The sequence below is a fragment of the Hyaena hyaena genome, unplaced genomic scaffold (genome assembly GCF_003009895.1).
Source record: "Hyaena hyaena isolate Hyena2069 unplaced genomic scaffold, ASM300989v1 scaffold_1002, whole genome shotgun sequence".
Lineage (NCBI taxonomy): Eukaryota > Metazoa > Chordata > Mammalia > Carnivora > Hyaenidae > Hyaena > Hyaena hyaena.
The window spans coordinates 297,370-316,310 of NW_024081636.1; the positions used below are offsets into that span (position 1 = coordinate 297,370).

The 18,941-nt window shown below is 46.1% G+C and overlaps 1 protein-coding gene across 2 annotated transcripts in view; it reads right to left on the reverse strand.

Annotated features, from left to right (window-relative positions):
* Positions 1-18,941, reverse strand: part of LNX1 (ligand of numb-protein X 1) — a 121,656-nt gene that overhangs the window by 74,619 nt on the left and 28,096 nt on the right. The window lies entirely within an intron of this gene.

The window sequence follows — 18,941 nt, forward strand, 5'->3', positions numbered from 1 at the left end:
ATCCTGATGTAGCTACAATGAAAGATTGCCCCCTCCATTCATAACAGCAATCTTTAATTCTGATTACCTGCAAGGGCATGTGAGAAATCAATCTAATAAAACAAATTGGCCTGTTGCATTGCGAGCGAAATGTTAATTTTTTCCTATTCACAAATACTTTTGGAAACCATATTTAAGTCCTCAGATGTAAATGTTACTATCAGTTATAATAAACAACAACCATGGTGATCTGTTTATAGAAATTGGAGGGGGAGGGCAAGAGCCAAGAAAGGAGGAGCGGACTCAATGATCGGTCCCAGATCCTGAGTCACCTCCCAAACCCAGTGCCGTGAGGATGTCAGGTGCTCCCTAGAAAATCTCTTTTTTAGGCTCTTTTCTTCTTACTTACTTTCATTTCCTTGATTATTTCTCCATCTATTGGCTTTGTTCACGAGCACACAGGGCTGGGAATATCTCACCTTTCATATCTGGCATGGCATCTGATAACGGTTGACCAAGACACCATTACCCCCATTTTACAGATAGAGAAGCTCCAATGCCAAAGTACTAGACTTCATCAAGGTCACTACCTTGTGGATCAATCCCTTGACCCTGACCTAAATTTTTAAACAAGCATTTTGCAACATCTTTATCATTGTAACTATCTTTATCATTGTTTTCTTGGTTATTCTACCTAACAAGATAGCACAATTTCCCTTATTTAACCATGAATAGGCAGAAGAATCACATTAATGCAATGCCCTTCATCTGCAAAGGTACGGCCAATATTCAAGTTCAAGTCAAACACTCATGGGAATCTCTTGGGACATGCCTAATGGAGATTTCCTCCTGCAAATGAAGCCATCCATCATCGTGTGAGGAGGTGGTCACTGCTCTCATCCTTCAGAAGATGATCCTAACACAAAGGGCACAGCCACCAAAGGCATCCCGTGAGGGACTCTTTCTGTGGAAGGCAAGCACAAAAATGGCCACAGTCAAGTATCTAGAAATGTTACGAAGTGGAATGGTGCCTGGACCACAGGCAGCTCCTGACCTCAGGTTTCCCCGTTCTCCTACACCTTTGTCCAAGAACATAACAGGTTCTGCAAACATGCCTCATGAAAACTTGCTCAGCAGGACCAATTTACCAACTCGGGGGCAGATCTTAGGGCCACTCCATTCCAAGTGCAGCCCTTCTATTTCCACATCACTTATTTACAAAGAGCTCTGCAGATACTGATGTGACACAGCTTCCCTGAATGAAGGCTCTAAATGCCTCTCGAGACCCTTTGATTACACTGAGGAAGCACGAGGTGCTCACGAAAAAAAAAAAAAGTCACTCCTTTGTTTTTCTAGAAGTAGCTGATTCTCTTCCTCTTCTTGCTTCTACACCTAGCGATGCATCAACTTGGTTAAAAGACACCAGCACAGAAGTTGCAGTAGGCTGCATTTCTGACAGAAGAACACAAATAGTAGCATCAATGCAGACTTTCCGCTCTAACCAAGGGATCCTTCTTTTCACTGTTGGTAGCAAAATCTAATGGTCTCTGACATGGTTTTAGCAGTGGTGACTTCCTAGGAAAATCTACATTTTGTTTATTGCTTTGTTTATATCCCAAGCCAGCCATCATCCTGCCATGTCATGAGGTGAAGAGACTCACTTCCAGGTTTATTTTCTTTGCATTTTAAGGTGGTGGTGGGCAAAGTAGACAGAAGTTCCTGTCAAAAGTGATTTGCCTTCGGGGCGCCTGAGTGGCTCTGTCAGCTAAGCATCCGACTTGAGCTCAGGACATGATCTCATCACATGAGTTCGAGCCCCACATCAGGCTCTCTGCTGACAGACTGCTTCGGTTCCTGTCTCCCTCTCTCTCTGTCCCTCCCCAGCTCGTGCTTTCTGTCTCAAAAGTAAATAAAAACATTAAAAAAAAATTTTTAAGTGATTTGCCTTAAAACAGGCAAAAAAGGTGTATAATTTTTTTAAAGGCTGCCAACTTGCATAAATACCTGGTACTTTTTAGTGGAGTCAAACACCCAGCTAACTAGGAAGACATTATGTGTATGCTTCTAAAAACTTTGAAATGGTACACACCACCCTTAAAGTCCTATGTGTAAAACAGCCTGAGGTCCAACTTTTCTTAATCAACTGAATCTTCTGCCCAAGGGCAGAGTTCCAGCCCTCCCAATGTCCAGGCGTGCACCTGGATGGAAAAGGGAGACATGCTGTAGCCAGTAGCCGAATGCACACAAACACACATACACAGTGAGTAGTTACAGAGGATTGGGATGTGGTCACTGTCCAGCTTCCTTTAATATTCATGCACCCTCTCTCTCTCTCCATTTTCTCTAACCCACCTTTGTGCCAAACACTCGCTCTGCCATCAGACTCACAAGACTCTCAGATCTGCCTGAGCCCCACACCAGTGGGCAGTCCTGGGCACCCTACCTTGTACTGTTCTCCTCCACCTGACAGGAGTCTAGGACCACAAATTACCACACAGCCAAGGAAGAGGAGGTCATTGAAAAACAAGGGATGGTGAGGGGGATGTGATGGGAGCTTTTAATGAAGAGCACTCCTTACTCATTAAACATACAACCAGTTCCTTCTTCTGGGATGACGGTGTGGGGAAGTCAGTGACCTGGGTGAGCAGGGACAGTCTCCTAAGGCTGGGTGGAGCTTGGCTACTATTAGTAACTGCTTCTCTAATTACTCTGATTTGGAATGTGAACTATTAGAGGACTCTGTAAAGAAATTTGTATAGCAATTGGTTTCAATCAGCTATTGGTTAAATACAAAGATCTCCTTAAAAAACCACCACAGCTGCCGCTGCCACCACCACCACCACCATCCCACCCCAAACTCACTTCCAAGGCTGGCACTCAGAACACATCACAAGAGACCATGCTTAACGCACCAGCCTCAAGGGTGGGTGTCTAGCTCGCCCCTGGGTGGGACCCCACCATGCCTGCGTTTTATCCATACTTTCTATGGGACTGCCCACAAAACCACTGGGTTGGGTGGGACCTCAGGTCTTGGGGCCTCAGGGCCAATATCGGCAGCAATAGAAAAACACATCTACCAGCCCTGTCTTCTATCTAGAACAGCTTTTCTTTACAGTTCTGCTGCATTTGGGGTTCTCTTAACTTCAGGGAGATGCATGGAGGAGGAGGGGGTGAGAGATCAGAACCCCGATGCTTCTTTTCTGAATGGATTAGGATTCCTCTTAGGAAAACCATATTACAACTCAGGTCCAATCAATCTGAAGAAGGCTTTATATTTTAGAAAAGGCAGTCCATCTGCTTGCTCTGCCGGATGCCTTAACCCTCGTATCCGTATCGCGGCATGTGTTTGGTTAAAAGCTCTTCCCCAAACAGCCCACATCTCATGTGACACATCTGGGACTCGACAGCCATGATTGAAAGAGCCTCCAAAGTTGCAGGTGTGCGGCTCGCTGGGGACACTACACACAAATTTAAAATGCAGTGGCCATTAGTGTCTAGTCTCGTTATTTTCAGGGCCAGGAAAGGCTGGACATGAACGCATAGAAACAAGGGCCCTTTGGGGGGAGAGGGGAAGAAAAGAGAAAAAGGTAACTGAAGACCCTCAACAGGGATGAGATGTTCTATGCAACTTCTGGAAGTAATCAGAGGGAGCAAGCCAAACAGCCCATTACCATTCATGCACAGACAGTTCCACCTGGCCAAGTCCGGGACATCCGAATGCTTGAAGGGGATCCAGAAAGAGGACTAAATCAACTCAGTCCCACTGAAAGCACGGTCAGTTCCAAGGACTTAATCTGCCTTAAAAGTTTTTAAAGCCACATTTTAAATAAGGTAGATTTCCTGACTAAAATTGGATCAGCCGTGTAGCCATCCTGCTACATCAAAAGAGTTCTTGGTGCTTTACAGAAATCAAGGGCTCCCTCCAGCACCAAGGGGACCATAAGGGCCCTGTGCCAAGCGGGGCTGCCAGATGCCCGCGGCCAGGGTCTGGGACTAGAGAAATGTCCATTGCTCCCTTCCCAGAAGCTCTCCAGCATGATTTCCTACCCTTCTGGTCCTGTAATCATGCAGAAATCTCACAAAGTAGGGAAGGGATTTTATCCTCCGTAAAGAGCGGCAGAGTATGCAGATATTCACCCACCCAGTGGTCTGGACTGACCAATTACTCCAGCATTTCCTAGCTCCCCCTTTTCCAATGGCCCTTTAGCTGTTAGAACTTATGAATTTCTCTTCTCGTAGCCTGGGATTCACAGATTCTTCCACTTGCAGAAAATGATTCAGTTCCAACTGGTTTCACTTCTGCTCTGAGCTCTTTAGAGTCTAGGTATATATATGGTCTCCAGATACCAGGACCGCTGTGACCTCAACGGATGCTATCAAAAACATCGTGGGGCGCCTGGGTGGCTTAGTCGGTTAAGCGTCCGACTTTCGCTTAGGTCATGATCTCACGGTTCGTGGGTTCGAGCCCCGCGTCAGGCTCTGTGCTGACTGCCAGCTCAGAGCCTGGAGCCTGTTTCAGAGTCTGTGACTCCTTCTCTCTCTGACCCTGCTCACGCTGTCTCTCTCTCTCTCTCTCTCCTAGAAAAAAAAAAAACAATAAAAAAAAATTGCTTACTGTGGGTTCTAAGATTAAAAGTATGCTCTCTAGAAACAGCAACAACAGCTTCTTGTAAGGTGCAGGGGGAGGCCTCCCCTGAAAGGTTGCTCCCGCTTTGCCACCAGCTGCAATGGGGGTTGAATATCTTCCATGCTAGCGTGGGGCATCCGTGACAAAGGTGGGCTTGGCCACGTGGTTAAGCCTGGAAACTTAGTTTTCAGCTGCTCCACTTATTTTTGCTCAGGTTACTAATTGGTACCAACTCTAACGCCATTTGTATAAAATAAAACCAGCACAGTAACTACTGGGTTCTTGCTAAGAGCTCCAAATGACAACAGGGCTTTACTTGAATGTACTTCAATACCAGCTTCAAAGTCAAGTGCCACACCAGCTTGTGAAGTTCGTTAAGAATAAGGGTTAGTGCTTGTAAAGCTTGTTAAGAATAAGGGCTAGTGCATTATAAACAGAGCTTTCTGTTGGAGTAGTCATTGGCACGGAGTGGTTATAGATTTACATGTCCTTGCTCATTGAGGTCAAGCATTTGTCTTTAGTAAAAGAAGGGCGTTGGATTATATTCTAAAAATAAATGGCAGGAATGTGTGCTGTGACTTCAGGAGTCTCTAGTGGGAGGGTGGAGGATCAGCCAAGGCAGGATACAGATAGCAACTGAATAAATTTCAGAAAAATGCTCTCTAAAATCATGTTGATTTGGCAAGGTCATCCTACAAAGATAGGTTGGGTTGAATAAGATGATTTCCCTGAGGAAAAGAGTGAAAAATTAGTGCCAAACTAATCGCATAGTGGAAACTTCTACACTTTGGCAGGATGAGCAACGTGGTGGTTTCTAAAAAGCAGATCAGCATATTCCATTGCTATTTTTTCCCCTGAAATTCATACTTCATAATTCTTTAAGTCCAACCTCTATATCAAATTTTTTAAAAAGTGGACACCTATCCAATCATGTCCAAAACTTAGATCGCCAAATAGTTCTGAATACCTAAGACAAGAATAAGACACCCAGACTGTGGATATCAATTAAGCTCAGAGGAAAAGAAATAAAAGCAAAAAAACCCAAGTCTAAACAGAAGAATTTAACACTTAGCAATAGCTTTAAAATCTGTAAGCTCACCCTGAGTCATAAAGCATAGGCCAAGAATCTTGAAAGAACGCAGATCTACTAGGTTTTTAAAAGAGGCGAACACAGAAATGAAAATGTTAAGACATGAAAAGCTAAACTCCTTTAAATGAAGAAGCACAAATAAGTGAAATTTTGAGAGTTCTAAACTCATGTGGAGAAGTTCAGACAAAAAATAGGTACAGGCATATTTGGCAAACATGAACGTACATAAATCAGCTGCTCCAGAGGACATATGCCCTCAGGGAATAAGGGAATTTGACTAACATGATTACTGAACAATGGTGCAGTAAAGATGAATAATTATTTCTGAAAAATTACCTTGCACACAGGGGGAAGTCAGAAGATTGGAAAAAGACCAACATATGATAGTGATATAGAAAGAAAACAGAAAGGGCAGGGAGAAATTCATGTAGGATAGACGTTGTTGCTTGTGGAATAAAGATCAGGGCAGCAGAATTCAGATGGGTCAGGATACCAGGGATGGATAAACAAAGAATGAGCTGCATTTAAAGCACCATAAACATGTTTAAGAGAGACTCTTTTTTTTTTTTTTTAATTTCTAGGAGAGAGAGAGAGAGAGAGCGTGAACAGGGGAGGGTCAGAGAGGGAGGAAGCCACAGACTGAAACAGGCTCCAGGCTCTGAGCTGGCAGTCAGCACAGAGCCCGACGCGGGGCCCGAACCCACGAACCGCGAGATCATGACCTAAGCGAAAGTCGGACGCTTAACCGACTAAGCCACCCGGGGGCCCCTAGGAGAGACTCTTGAGGACTTCAATATTGTTCTTCTGCTAGTTAAGAACATAAAGGTATGGGGAGAGGGCATGGTGCTGAACACGCGGTGGGTCTTGGGAAAGATTCTACTTTCTCTCTCAGTCCAAAGATGCCTCCAAACAGAGGCTGAAAATGGATGGAAATTCCAAGCAAACAAAATGTTAAGCCCAGTCACAGAGAAGTGTTCCAAGAGCAGGATCTTAATCTGCCATCACATCAATACCTTGACTCGATACCCTGATGGAGGACCCAGGACAGCGTGTCACGAAATTTATGTAGGATCCTCATGTGGGAAGCACCACAGAAGACCCAAGACTGGAAGAAGGAAGAAAACCAGGTTAGACGGACACATCTGCGAATGGAATTCACTGGAAACAGATGAACAGGCTGGAGAAACTTAGCAATTTAGAACCATACTGGGAGCATGTGACCCGGAGCTATGTTGAACCAGGTGAAAGTCCTCCCCCACCCTCCTTCAGAAATCATCTAGCCAGGGTGAAAGCGGAAGTGGCGGGAACTCCCCTTCACCCAGCCTGGCCAGGCGCCAGCTCCTTTTCCATGGGCCTCGCTACTCATGGGAGTCCTGTGCTGTCTGAATCCTCATTCCTGCTCCACAGAGGAGACAGCAGAGGCTGAAGGACGTTAAGGCCACATAAGGAGACATGGAGCAAGGCAGGGTCAGATCTAGAGTCTGCAGAGAGGACAGTGACTCTGAACTCATGCTCTCTGGTATCAGGCACCCTCACAGCCCCCTTCTTCAAGTTTCTGCTCAAAGGCAGAACAAATGTTTCTGCTCAGAGGTCTTCTTGCAGAAGTAAACCAGGGTCGGGGACGCTGTTTTCCTTCATATCACTTATTTCCATCTGATATGCTAGATGTTTGCTTGTTTATGGCCCTCTCATTGGAATATATACTCACTGCAGGATCCTCAGAGCCTCAGAACCTGCTAGAGGTTTCATCGGTACTTGATAAATACCGGTTATTAAATTATACACTCCCCAGGAATAAGTGCTTTCTTTTAACTAATTCATCTACCAGTGGGTTGCCTGGCTTGGAAAAAAAAAATCACTTACAAAACACTCAGAGGGGAAGAATTCTAAGGAGTGGGAAAGGTCTTCCTGGAGTTTTTCCAAAACATTGATTTATTTCTACTGGACGACGCAATCTGTTTCTGTAACATACTGATTTCATGAATAGAAGTACCCTTCCTTTGTTCAATAGTAGACAAAGAATCTGAAGGAGAACCAAACCACTGAACTCCTTTGGGGTCCACATCTCAATCCAACCCCACCAACCACACCATGAAAGGAAGAGGAAAGATGGATCTACATACAAAGAAGCCAACAGAAAGTTGAGAAGTCAAGTTGTCATGCTTTCTTTAATGATACTAAAGCAACTGACTAGGGATTGAAAAGAAAAACCGAATGGACCACATTTCTCCCAGAATAACCTAAATTGTCTGGCTATCTGGTAATGAAAGAAACAATGCCTAGGTTAGAGAGCTCACTTTTTCTTAGTCTCACTTACCCTCCCTTGATCCATTTTTGAGCCCTTGACACCATTCCTCCCTAGCTGCCATTTAGAGTTTTAAATTCTCTGAAGCAGGTCATAAGTATTTGGGGGCTTTATAAGGAGAGTCTGCATCTCTCAAGTGTTTAATCATTCTTTTGTGACGTTAAAGGAATTCTAATTGTCTGAGGAGGCTGGGCTGCCCTCTGGAATAGAACCAGAGGCTGCAAAAGAGGGATAGTCAGCAAATTGCCTTGAGCAATCGGACACCCTCGCCTAATATCACATGGGTCTCTTTTCTAAAGAGAAAGAGTTTGCAGAGAGCAGAGAAAGGGGGGTGGCTTGTAGAGTAGAAAGGAGGAAGCGAACATAGCTAACATTGGTCAATGATGCCATGTGCCAGGCATAGCACCGAGGCTGCATATGCAGGAGCTCGGGCAGCCCTTACTGCCACCACAAGGCTGAGCTCAGAGAGGTTATAGCAGCTGCCCGAGTATGGGCTGGCTGGCTCTGAAGCCCACGCTCATGATCTAATGCTACACAACCCGCATGTTCCTGATGACACTGCAGATCCTCACAAGGTTTGTGTCATGGGGGAAGGGACTTCTACTTTTTTTTTTAATATGTATTTTTAAAATTTATTTCTGAGAGAGAGAGACAGCGTGAGCAGGGGAGGGTCAGAGAGAGAGGGAAACACAGAATCTGAAACAGGCTCCAAGCTCCGAGCTGGCTGTCAGCACAGAGCCCAGCGTGGGACTCGAACCCACAAACCGTGAGATCATGACCTGAGCCGAAGCTGAATGCCTAACCAACTGAGCCACCCAGGCACCCCGGGACTTCTACTTTTTAAAACTTTTTTATTTTGAGACACACACACACACACACACACACACACACACACAGAGTATATGAGCAGGGGAGGGGCAGAAAGAGAGAACCTCAAGCAGGCTCCACTCTGTTAGTACAGAACCTGATGCAGAGCCCCAGCCCACAAACCAGGAGATCATGACCTGAGACGAAGTCAAGAGCTCAACTGACGGAGCCAGCCAGGTGCCCCGGGGGCTTCAACTTTTGACAGTCGTCCAGATGTTTTTTCTATTAAAACTACAGCATTTTGGAGGAAAGGATTATTACAGATGCATTTGCAACAGAATCCCTCCGATAGCCTCTTCATTCATCAATTAGCTCTGGAGGCCAACGAGCTCTTTTGGCTAAGCCCTCTTCTGCCTATTTCAGTGGGGAAAAAATATATATGCTAGAAAGTGCCATCTCCAACATAATTTTCACTGGCCAGAGAAACTACACGAATATTTTGCCTAGAAAAATGACGTCTATAAAGTAACTTACTTTTTTTGGTGCAGAATCCATCTCAGTCCCCCAACCTGGCCCTAGTGAATTGCAAAGACCTTTAGCAACTCAACACCTACCCCCAGCAAAACCATCCTCACAGTGACTAAGGGAGATGCGGTAGGGGAAGGGCGGGGGTGGGGGGAAAGCCCTGGTCCTAGAATCAGGATGCCTTTGTTCCAGGCTGGCTGGGTCATCTAAGAGAGCATCCTAACCTCGATGAATCTTAGTTCTCTCATCAAGAAGATGGGGATTCACTGCATTTACTGTGAAGTTCAAATGAGATCATTTGCCTACCATTACCACACCTAGTGTTTACAGCGCACTTGAGATATTCCAGGGCTCCACTAAGTCCTCCATCTGTAGATTTCATTCTTACCACATAAGGTAGGTGCTGTCAATAAGAGCTCAGCTTTAAGGATGAAAAACTTGCGGCCCAGATGAGGGGAATTAATTAATCTCTCCAAGTTTACATAGCTGGAAAGTGAGGCAGCAACATTTGAACTCAGATCTGAGAGACTTCAGAGGCTCCCTTTTTAATTACTACAAGCTGAAGCTTGTAACTGGTTCATGATTGGGTTCAGCCCTGTCTCTCTGCCATCATCTACTGGATATGAAATCACTGGAATGCCATATTCAAATATAAAGCTTTATTAGTAGCAAGGGGCCCCAGTTTGCATTTGTACAAAATTGGTCAAGGAAGTCCCAGGAGAGTGTTCTAAGCATGCCTGTCTGGTGAGCTCCCTTCAGAGGACACTCAGTCCCTAATAGGCGATGTGTGTGGTTACACACACCACTGTAGCACATCGATACTACTGCTTTGGCCAAAACAGGTAGTTTAAAATGTTAATAACTAACCCTCGCTTTATGCTTTCATGAGGATACATGAAAATAAAGGAGTTCCCATTTTCCTCCTCAAAGGTGCCATGACATGCTCAAGGTCTACATAGATTGTTACTGACAGGCTGCATCATTTGGGTAAATTACTGTGCCTCAATTTCTTCTCTAAAAATAGGAAGACTGGGCCAGATCATCCCCATTGCTTCCTTTGGCTCTAAAAAATGGATGGTTCTGGACCACAGACTCCACCAGCCAAGTAACATGTTGGATGAGCTCTTCCTCTTCACACTGGGGGACGGGGAAGATGGATAGCAAACAGGAAGTAGGAGCTGTGGTATCAAGGTAACAAGCAAGGTCAGTAAGTGGCAAAGAGAGACACTGGGGAGAAGAATGAGAGACAGTAGAGAGAAGGGGGTGCGGGAAAGGACCCACCCCCGAGAGGAGTGGCTCTCATCCACCAACAATGGCTCAGTCCCCTCCCAGGCTTTACCCTGAGACATGGGACATGCTCTCTCAGCTAAGTCACTTACCAACCTCACCAGTGGAGGGAGAGAAGAGAAAGGGACTGTGTGATCTCAGCAATTCCATTTTCTTGATTTCAGCCCACCTGTGCTCACTGTAGATGGAGTTTTACTATCAAATTTCATTAAATCAAAGACTCCCTGTATTGTAGAATGCACCATTATTTTAAATATTACCAAGAAAAACACTGCCCGTTATTTTTGTATAGCACCACTGATAAGATGCAGCCTGCCGTCAGAATATTCACTGTTTCAGAATTGATAAAGTACACTCTTAGAACTACTGCTATTAATAAAACCTATAATTTAAGGGTTTGCCACATATCGGGAACTGTATTACATGTTTTACACAATCTCACTCAATACCTACCACAACCTGTGAGGTAGGGGCTATTATCCCCATTTACAGATGAGAAGAACTCAGAGAGGCTAAGTAACTTGCCCCAGGTTGCCCAGCTGGTAGAGACGGAATAGGAACCTGAGTCAGCCTGACTCCAGAGCACCTGCATTTAGTCCCCACGTTCTCTCACCTCCGACTTCCCAGTGGTGGGCCATTTGATGATGGTCTTCAGAAAGATGAAGGGACTTAATCATTGTCTTGGGGCCCCACCTTCTCCTTCTCTTACTTGAGGTAGAAACGCTAATGAAGATGGAGAAGTGGCCACAGGTACCTCCTTGGCCCATGGGGCATTTGCAAACCTCTTAACTCTGGACATGGAAGAGTTAAACACAAGAAAAGTGGGCACCAGAATTCCCATAGTTGGTTCTATGTGGAAACCGAGAAGTGGGGGCACACAGACTGTAGGTCATTGCTCACACAGGAAGGGGGGGTTACTGTAAGACTGATGATTACACCTCAAGGCATGCAGGAGCCTTCCCAGGACTTGACTGGGGACCTAGCCAGGAGGAATTCATGACTGTGTCTTAAAAAGAAGACTTGTCAAACTCTAAGTCCTTCAGGCTTCACAACCCTGGCCACCCCTCCAACCCCAGCCCCAAGCCCTCCTCTTGGGGTTTATGAAAACAGTTACGGTTGAGAGTGGAGGAAGCTGGGAGAGTCGAGTCCACATGGGCCACACGAAGAAGCGATGGCCCAAAAAAGGGAAAAATGACTAAGAAAAGATGTCTGGTTCTTTGGCCCACAAGTTTTCGTTGGCCTGCAAAAATGGGCCATTTCCTGCCCTATTCCAAGGCCAATCCCACAGACTGGCAGTGGGCAATTTACCCTGTTTACTTTGAAGGGGTGGGGTTCTAATGCCAGCAAGGCCCGGGTACCCGTGACTCTGCATGGTCTCCAAAGCGCAGACACCCATGAGTGATGTGGGAGGGTGTAATAGGACTCTTATGTAGACTTTATCCCTTACCAGTATTTGTGTTGGGTTTTCTAATGGGTAGAACACAATAATACAGGTGTAAGTAGATATACATTGGATGGACATATGGACAAATTCCTTCACGGATACAAGTCTGTGATCAAGACTGTAAGATTTTCACCCTGGGGAGAAGATACTCCCTCATGCTCTTTAAGTTCACCTCAAAGCTCTGGGTGACAAGATCATTAAAAAAAAAACCACTCATTTTGGTTAAAGAAGGCCTTGGATCTTGCCTTTACATTTCCTTTCAACTTGATAGTAAATTAATTACCTTTTCTCTTTTTTCCAGCTACTACCTAGTACTAGGAGTTTGCCAAAGCTATATTCTTCAAATTTTATTTCAATAACTCCTCTTTACATTAATGGAGGTGGGGGGGTGGATTAAGAGATAGGGCAACCAATTGCAATGTGTAGGCCTTATTTAGCTCATGATTCCAACAGCCTGTAAGAAGACAAGACAGGAAATTTGAGCTGCCTGGACATTTGATATTAAAGAACAAACTGTTTCTGGTGTGATATTAGTGTTATGGTTAAGAATGTCTACCTTTTAGACAGAGATACCAAAAAGTCTACAAATCAAATATGGTGTTTGCGATTTGCTTCAAAACTCAAGGATATAGGCGAGACAAGATACCCATGACTTGTTATTTAAGATGGGGAATAGGGTACATGGAGATTCATTCTACTTTTTTCTACTTTTGCGTGGAAATTTCCTTATAAGAAGTTAAAATGAAGGAAATAAAATCAACCAAACATGAAGCAATCAGGGGGTCCCAATGTGAAAGAAATCCTCGCTTTGTGGGTCATTCACCCGACATAGTCATGTGACCCAAAGAAAGGCAAGCACAATTTGCCAAGCATTAGAGGGAGATCTTGAAATGCCTAGGGTTTACGCTATAGACCAGAAAGTGAATGGTTTAGAACTGGAGTTGCTTTACTGCTGGCAAAAGAGAACTTGCTGATTCTCAATGTGAAAAAAAAATAAGACCATTAAATAGGATCCCTGTGAAATTTGGATATCAAAGAAAGATGACAAAGCAACATTTTGAGGAGTAAAGTGTAAATGAATCAGGAACACGCGGCTTCAATTTTCTTCCAAATACACACATCTGTAGATTTAAGGAAAAAGGTTCTATTAAACATGTGCTAAACTGTAATGCTTCGAAAGACATGGAGAATCATTGAACCCGAATGGGCTCTGGCTTTGCTCCCCCAGATTGGACCTGGTTCCTCTCCATTGGCATAAGACTGCTCTGTCTCACCCCATTTCCTCTGTAAACTCCACCTCCTTCCTTCCAGGTCTAATCCAAACTGGACTTCAGATTCTCAAAACATAGGACAAGAACAATCCAGGGATCAGCAATTTTTTACCCTTTTTCCGTTTTGAAGAGAAGGCAGCAAATTCTTGGAGACCCAACTTGGAAAGTGTTTACTGGCAAACCCATAAAGCTCACTCCGTTGGTTTCAACTTGGAAAGTGTGGGAGTAGTTAACACAGCGAAGTGCAGAGGAAATGGGGGCTGAGGTAATCCCCCTGTGCTCCCCTCCCTCCTCACTCTTGCAAGAGCGAGCCCAACTGCAACCATCTAGAGGAGCCTCCTGCACAGCTCCGCGTGGTGCTCAGCTTTTAAAGAGGCTGCTCTCCCCGGCTGTGCGGCCCAGGGCCCAATACCCAGCCCATGTCTGCCTGAAGTCAGCAGGGAGAAGAGAAGTTACTAGGGCCCGGGGCTGCTGCACAGCCTTGACCTAAAGAAAGGGAACTCGAGGAGCTGGACCAATGGCCAGATGAGCGCCACCCCAGACTAAGGCAGACAATCCTCACTTGAGTGCCCGGATGCCCAGCTGGGAGTGATTTAAGATGCTCTTTGGCCTGCAAGCCCCAAAGTGGAGGTTTTTGCTGCAGGAAGATGGTGCAGTTTGTCAGGTGTGTGTTTGCAGGTTGGTTTGAGAGAGTTCTGCTAGGGAGGTGGTGGGTGTTTGGAGTCCTTGGACTCAAGATTTTTGGTGGGGGTTCTGTGTCTCTGAAGGCCGAGCCCTGCCCCACCACCCAGGAATGACACACACCAGGCTCCTTAAAACTCCAGCTGCTCCTGGCAGTTTTCAGGAGGCCTCCTCTGTCCAGAGCCCCACATGGTTCAAGCTACAAAATCGGAGTCCCTCATCTTCATTTCCCGAGCACAGAACTCCAGGCGGAATAAACTTTTCCTGCTTAGAACCGCTATCTCTATTGGTGTCCGACTTTCTCCCTCCAGATGCTGGCACGAACACCGTTCACGGATAGGCCACTGACAAACCCAAAATATTCGGACATGCGCTAGAAAGACAGCCAACGTTTCCTGACGTCCTGAGAAGTCACACAGCTATGACACTAGCACTAGCCTACAGTGACCATGCCTGCCTCACTGGTAGCCACAGCCCTAAAACAGAGGAGTTTCCTGCTTTGAAAAGCGGGACTCGAGAGCCACCCAGACTTACCCCAGGGGCTCACACACCACTTCCAGCACAACAGGACGTGGAAAGTATTTTCTGAGGGTGTCAGGAGCTGCAGGTTGTAACGGTGGGAGGAAGAGGAGCAAAACTTTTCAGTTTTTTCTGTAAATGGCTTTTGAGAGCTGGGTGTGTATCCTAAAATGCATCTCACCACCCACCAGAGTTTAAGGTTTCCTCCTGGGAGTCTCGCTAAACGAAATACGCAGAGAAATGTTACAGCAGTCACAGGAGATCCGTGACCAGCGGGGTGTCCACTTTTGTTACTCCGGCATGGCCAAGCGCTTTGTGCAACACTTGAGGTGAGGCTGTCTCTCCTCGATACTCCCTTCCCCGGAAACCAAACCAGGGTCTCTTTATCAGACCTTGCGATATTTAGGAGTTGCCCGAGATAAGAGTCACGTCTGAGTCATGTCACTCAGCTTAAGTGAAGCCTGAAGCGTGCATAAATGAACATCTCTCAAGCTCTCCCTTGGAGGACTCACTGGGTAGAGGAGACAGGCAGGAAAGCTGCTGGGGACACAGCAGACACGGAGAGTGGAGGGCAGGCAGGGCGAGTGGACATCCCAGCTGGAGCTAAGGGCACTCGTATTGCAGTGTGTCCATAAGGATCACCTGAGGAGCATGGGCGGCATGAAGGATCCAGAAGGATCACCTGGGGAGCTTAAGAATGAAAACAGATGCACCCCTGCCAAATGTTTCTGTCTTAGTAGGTTTTAGAGCCCGCGTATCTGCATTTTAAAAAAAAGCTGTCAGCTCTCATGTGAGTGGTCCTCAGAACCCATGATGCTCTGAAGACTTGACCCATATGTCCACCCACGTGCAGAGCTGCAGGGAGGCCCGGGAAGATGAGAAGGCCATATCGATGCTCAGGCCTGAGACTGAAAGTCTATTTCCTACATTCACTTTGGGGGTTTAGGAAATTCAGAGAGTTTGCAGAAGTGTGGGGGTGAGGACCCTTGAGGAAGGGGAACTCAAAAGGAGCCGGGCCAAGGGCCAGATGAGCGCCACCCCAGTAACGCAGACAATCCTCACTTGACTGCCCAGAATGCCCAGCTGGGAGTGATTTAAGACGCTCTTTGGCCTGCAAGGCCCAAAGTGGACGTTGTTCTGCAGGAAGACAGGCAGTTTGTCAGGAGCGTGTTCTGCACTTTATGCCCTCTGACGCTGTGGGGCGCTCTTGCAGGCCCTGAGCACAGTCCTCCTTGCCCTGTCCCTAACCTGTGGGCTGCGATTCCACATCACATGCCCTGGCTTCGGGCTTCTTCTGTGGAACTCACTGTCTTCTGCATCAAGGCAATGGGGGACAATGGACAGTTTAAAGATGGAGCTGCCCAGGGTCATACACTGTTGACTTTCGAGGCCAAACTGGTCAGGCAGAAGTGATCTGCTGAATTCAACAAAGGGTTTTTGTTTTATTTTGTTTTACACTGAATTAGAATACTTTTAGACACTATACATATATAATATGTATTGTATTTAATATAGGAAAAATATATACCATAACATATACTATATTATATACATATGTATAATAATATATATTTTATTATAAAAATGTCTAAAAACATTCAAATCACACACACACACACACACACACACACACACACACTGCAGTTGATCAGAGGCCTCAACCCTTCCTTCAGTCTTATACATGAATGATTCGCATGTTTATATAACTCCTGCCTGGTTCCCGTAGGCATTTGAGTTTGCGACCCTCAGGGCCACATGCTGTAATTGACACTGTTTACTGGATTAGTTTCAAGTTTCCAGCTGGGTTCTGGGGAAACAGGACTCAGACGGAGAGAGGCTTGGCCAACCCAGGAGGGTCTCTGTGGCTGGAAGCCCAGAAACTCAGGTCCAGCTCACCCAAGGCCAGGACGCCAAAGCCCAGACAAGGGTAGCAGGGGGCAGGCTGGCTTCCCAGTGCTTTCCGATGAATCCACCCAGCTCAGCCTGCCTTCAGGATCCCAGGGGCCTGTGGCAGTGAGAGAAGCGTCTCTTCATCTCAGGAACATGCAGCCACCACCCCATGCCTCCCACCTTCCAGCAACAGTGAAGGGGCCCAGAACTCCTATTTACTGCTCTCCACTGTTGTGTCTCACAGCTCTGGTGACAAGCACAGCCACACTGCACCTGCACTTTCTGCAGTGCCATTTACTCTACCTGAAATGCTTTCTCTTTCCATCCATGTTTCTGCCTGATCCTTCCCTCTTTACTTCAAAAATCCAGCTCAACTCCCCAACTTCCCCAATTGTATTCCCTGCACAATTTCATGGAAATGGGACACCTCCACCTCCTCTCGACTTATTCCCTGCCTTACTTTTTAAAGATCTTTTGCCTTGGATCATTATTAATATATCTTATGTGCATAAGTTTCATCTTCTCAACTGAACTGTCAGCTCCTTGAGGGTGGGTCTCATACCCGATTTCTTACCACCGGTATTGCTTAAAGCACCACCACAGCACCTGGATGTGTCATTAATTCAATGATTAGTTCATTACCACACTAGCAGTGCCAGGTAATGGCTACACAGAATTCTCTCCTAGATCATCATCCCCAGGGACTGGAAACTCCCAGAAAGTTCTGGCAAATTCATCTGGGAACGCTGTCTTGGCAATTTCTTGGTGTTAGGCTTCCTTGATTGCTTCACATTTTGGAACAGAAAAGTTGCCTTGACTCACGTACTTGTAGGAAAGAAAACTGATAAGCCAGTAGGAAGAGCCTTCCCTGAATAAGGCTGAGAAACTGAAAGTAACTTAGCGGAAAGCCTCCCCAGTAGCCCAGCAGGGGAGGGGGGCTGAGTGGTGGCCTCTCAAAGATGTGCACGTGGAACTGGTGAACATTCATCTTATTTAGAAAAAGATGGAATTCAGTTAAAGATCTCAAGATGAGATCATCATGGATTATGCAGGTGGGCCCTAAATCCCTAAGAAGTGTCCTGATAGGAGGAGGGGAAGGCATGGAATTGGAAAGGACACACGTCGAAGGTCATTGAAGACAAAGGTAGAGATTGGAGTTGTGTGGCCACGAGCCAAGAAATGGCCGTGGCCACCAGGACCCAGAAAGGGCAAGGGAGGCTTCTCCAGTACAGCCTTCACAGGGAGTGTGGTCCTGCTGAAGCCTCGATTTCAAGCCTCTGGCCTCCAGATCTGTGAGAGAATAGACCTCTGCTGTCTTAACTTACAAACCTGCCGTCGCTGTCCCAGCAGCCCCAGGAAATGAATACAGCCGCCACCAAGGATAGCAGGCGAGGGCGGGGCAGAGCACTTGGGCACTCGATTTCAGGGACACCATCAAGGGAGGAGACTTTCCACAATCCCGAGTAGCTCTGCCGTTGTATTTTTTTCTAGAAAAGCTTCTACATGCCATCATTACCCAAGAGAGGCTCCCCATTCAGGCTTAAGCCTGGCATTTCCCTGATGAACCTTCTTATCTAAGGAACCTTCTTCCAAAAGGATGGGACCAGCTAACCCTGAAATGCAGGGTCCTCACAGTGAATCCTCCACCTCCAAGGACCTAGGTCATTTGTTCTCTCCTCTATTAAGATTTATTGAGGATCTGCTATGCTATGCAAATTGGTTAGTCTGGCTAATTATAAAAAAGACCCTGGTTATTTCCATATACATTCAGGAGCCAGGGTTACTTCTACCTAAATATGATGGCTGAGCTTTCCTAGTCTGGGATCTATGAATTCTTTATTTATTTAATGTTTATTTATTTTTGAGAGTCAGAGAGAGTGAGAGCAGGGAAGGGGAAGAGAGACAGAGGAAGAGACACAGAATCCGAAGCAGGCTCCAGGCTCTGAGCTGTCAGCACAGAGCCCGACGCGGGGCTCGAACTCACAAACCATGAGATCGTGACCTGAGCCAAAGTCGGATGCTTAACCAACTGAGCCACCCAGATGCCCCTCTCTCTTTGTTTTTTATGCTTTATTTTTTTTTGAGATAGAGCACAAGTGGGGATGGGGCAGAAAGAGAAGGAGACAAAAGACCTGAAGCAGGATCTGCACTGACAGCAGAGAGCCCGACGTAGGGCTTGAATTCTCGAACCACGAGATCATGACCTGAGCCCAAGTCTAATGCTCAACCGATTGAGCTACCCAGGCACTCTTGGGCTCTATGAATTCTAATCAGACTTTAACTTACACATAAGCCAGCCCTTGCTATTTTTACCTGTCTAAAAAGTTAGCAAGGAAGAATACATTTTTAAAAGGTTTTTATTTTTGAAAGAGAGCATGCAAGCGGAGGGGGAGGGGCAGAGAGAAAGGGAGACAGAGGATCTGAAGCAGGCTCCGAGCTGCTGACAGCAGCAAGCCTGATGAGGGGCTCGAACTCACAAACTGTGAGATCATAACCTGAGCCGAAGTCAGACGCTC